The sequence below is a fragment of the Prunus avium genome, chromosome 5 (genome assembly GCF_965620075.1).
Source record: "Prunus avium chromosome 5, drPruAviu1.hap1.1, whole genome shotgun sequence".
NCBI lineage: Eukaryota > Viridiplantae > Streptophyta > Magnoliopsida > Rosales > Rosaceae > Prunus > Prunus avium.
In genome coordinates, this window is record NC_142288.1 from 8,545,704 (window position 1) to 8,549,643 (window position 3,940).

Consider the following 3,940-nt stretch of genomic DNA (forward strand, 5'->3'; position numbering starts at 1 on the left):
ACTTGGGCAATGTCATAATATGGTGGGAGGAGTCATTTGGTGAGTTTTGAGTGAAATCCAATCGCTAGAAGTATGGAATACACCAACCACTCCAATTAGGAACGAACTGCCGTTGAACTTGAATTGTCCAATTTCTCACACCTATTGATTTCGGATCGAGCCCAAAACTTGGGTAACATCATAATACGGTGGGAGGAGTCATTAGGTGAGTTTTGAGTCAAATCCAATCGCTAGAAGTATGGAATAAACCAACCACTCCAATTAGGAACGAACTGCCGTTGAACTTGAATTGTCCAATTTGGAACACCTATCGATTTCGGATCGAGCCCAAAACTTGGGCAACATCATAATATGGTGGGAAGAGTCATTTGGTGAGTTTTGAGTGAAATCCAATCGCCACCAACCACTCCAATTAGGAACGAACTGCCGTTGAACTTGAATTGTCCAATTTCTCACACCTATTGATTTCGGATCGAGCCCCAAACTTGGACAACATCATAATATGGTGGGAGGAGTCATTTGGTGAGTTTTGAGTGAAATCCAATCGCTAGAAGTATAGAATACACCAACCACTCCAATTAGGAACGAACTGCCGTTGAACTAGAATTGTCCAATTTCTCACACCTATTGATTTCCGCTCGAGCCCAAAACTTGGGCAACATCATAATATGGTGGGAGGAGTCATTTGGTTAGTTTTGAGTGAAATCCAATCGCTAGAAGTATGGAATACACCAACCACTCCAATTAGGAACGAACTGCCGTTGAACTTGAATTGTCCAATTTCGAACACCTATTGATTTCGGATCGAGCCCCAAACTTGGGCAACATCATAATATGGTGGGAGGAGTCATTTGGTGAGTTTTGAGTGAAATCCAATCGCTAGAAGTATGGAATACACCAACCACTCCAATTAGGAACGAACTGCCGTTGAACTTGAATTGTCCAATTTGGAACACCTATTGATTTCGGATCGAGCCCAAAACTTGGGCGACATCATAATATGGTGGGAGGAGTCATTTGGTGAGTTTTGAGTGAAATCCAATCGCTAGAAGTGTGGAATACACCAACCACTCCAATTAGGAACGAACTGCCGTTGAACTTGAATTGTCCAATTTCTCACACCTATTGATTTCGGATCGAGCCCAAAACTTGGGCAACATCATAATATCGTGGGAGGAGACATTTGGTTAGTTTTGAGTGAAATCCAATCGCTAGAAGTATGGAATACACCAACCACACCAATTAGGAACGAACTGTCGTTGAACTTGAATTGTCCAATTTGGAACACCTATTGATTTCGGATCGAGCCCCAAACTTGGGCAACATCATAATATGGTGGGAGGAGTCATTTGGTGAGTTTTGAGTGAAATCCAATCGCTAGAAGTATGGAATACACCAACCACTCCAATTAGGAATGAACTGCCGTTGAACTAGAATTGTCCAATTTCTCACACCTATTGATTTCGAATCGAGCCCCAAACTTGGGCAACATCATAATATGGTGGGAGGAGTCATTTGGTGAGTTTTGAGTGAAATCCATTCGCTAGAAGTATGGAATACACCAACCACTCTAATTAGGAACGAACTGCCGTTGAACTTGAATTGTCCAATTTCTCACACCTATTGATTTCGGATCGATCCCCAAACTTGGGCAACGTCATAATATGGTGGGAGGAGTCATTTTGTGAGTTTTGAGTGAAATCCAATCGCTAGAAGTGTGGAATACACCAACCACTCCAATTAGGAACGAACTGCCGTTGAGATTGAATTGTCCAATTTGGAACACCTATTGATTTCGGATCGAGCCCAAAACTTGGGCAACATCATAATATGGTGGGAGGAGTCATTTGGTTAGTTTTGAGTGAAATCCAATCGCTAGAAGGATGGAATACACCAACCACTCCAATTAGGAACGAACTGCCGTTGAACTTGAATTGTCCAATTTGGAACACCTATTGATTTCGGATCGAGCCCAAAACTTGGGCAACATCATAATATGGTGGGAGGAGTCATTTGGTTAGTTTTGAGTGAAATCCAATCGCTAGAAGTGTGGAATACCCCAACCACTCCAATTAGGAACGAACTGCCGTTGAACTTGAATTGTCCAATTTCTCACACCTATTGATTTCGGATCGAGCCCAAAACATGGGCAACATCATAATATGGTGGGAGGAGTCATTTGGTGTGTTTTGAGCGAGATCCAATCGCTAGAAGTATGGAATACACCAACCACTCCAATTAGGAACGAAGTGCCGTTGAACTTGAATTGTCCAATTTCTCACACCTATTGATTTGGATCTAGCCCAAAACTTGGGCAACATCATAATATGGTGGGAGGAGTCATTTGGTGAGTTTTGAGTGAAATCCAATCGCTAGAAGTGTGGAATGCACCGACCACTCCAATTAGGAACGAACTGCCGTTGAACTTGAATTGTCCAATTTCGAACACGTATTGATTTCGGATCAAGCCCAAAACTTGGGCAACATCATAATGTGGTGGGAGGAGTCATTTGGTGAGTTTTGAGTGAAATCCAATCGCTAGAAGTATGGAATACACCAACCACTCCAATTAGGAACGAACTGCCGTTGAACTTGAATTGTCCAATTTGGATCACCTATTGATTTCGGATCAAGCCCAAAACTTGGGCAACATCATAATATGGTGGGAGGAGTCATTTGGTGAGATTTAAGTGAAATCCAATCGCTAGAAGTATGGAATACACCAACCACTCCAATTAGGAACGAACTACCGTTGAACATGAATTGTCCAATTTGGAACACCTATTGATTTCGGATCGAGCCCAGAACATGGGCAACATCATAATATGGTGGGAGGAGTCATTTGGTGAGTTTTGAGTGAAATCCAATCGCTAGAAGTATGGAATACACCAACCACTCCCATTAGGAACGAACTGTCGTTGAACTTGAATTGTCGAATTTCTAACAGATATTGATTTCGGATCGAACCCCAAACTTGTGCAACATCATAATATGGTGGGAGGAGTCATTTGGTGAGTTTTGAGTGAAATCCAATCGCTAGAAGTATGGAATACACGAACCACTCCAATTAGGAACGAACTGCCGTTGAACTTGAATTGTCCAGTGTGGAACACCTATTGATTTCGGATCGGGCCCAAAACATGGGCAACACCATAATTTGGTGTTCGGAGTCATTTGTTGAGTTTTCAGTGAAATCCAATCGCTAGAAGTGTGGAATACACCAACCACTCCAATTAGGAACGAACTGCCGTTGAACTTGAATTGTCCAGTTTGGAACACCTATTGATTTCGGATCGAGCCCAAAACTTGGGCAACATCATAATATGGTGGGAGGAGTCATTTGGTGAGTTTTGGGTTAAATCCAATCGCTAGAAGTATGGAATACACCAAGCACTACAATTAGGAACGAACTGCCGTTGAAATTGAATTGTCCAATTTGGAACACGTATTGATTTCGGATCGAGCCCAAAACTTGGGCAACATCATAATATGGTGGGAGGAGTCATTTGGTTTGTTTTGAGTGAAATCCAATCGCTAGAAGGATGGAATACACCAACCTCTCCAATTAGGAACGAACTGCCGTTGAACTTGAATTGTCCAATTTTGAACACATATTGATTTCGGATCGAGCCCAAAACTTGGGCAACATCGTAATATGGTGAGAGGAGTCATTTGGTTAGTTTTGAGTGAAATCCAATCGCTAGAAGTGTGGAATACACCAACCACTCCAATTAGGAACGAACTGCCGTTGAACTTTAATTGTCCAATTTCTCACACCTATTGATTTCGGATCGAGTCCAAAACATGGGCAACACCATAATATGGTGGGAGGAGTCATTTGGTGAGTTTTGAGCGAAATCCAATCGCTAGAAGTATGGAATACACCAACCACTCCAATTAAGAACGAACTGCCGTTGAACTTGAATTGTCCAATTTCTCA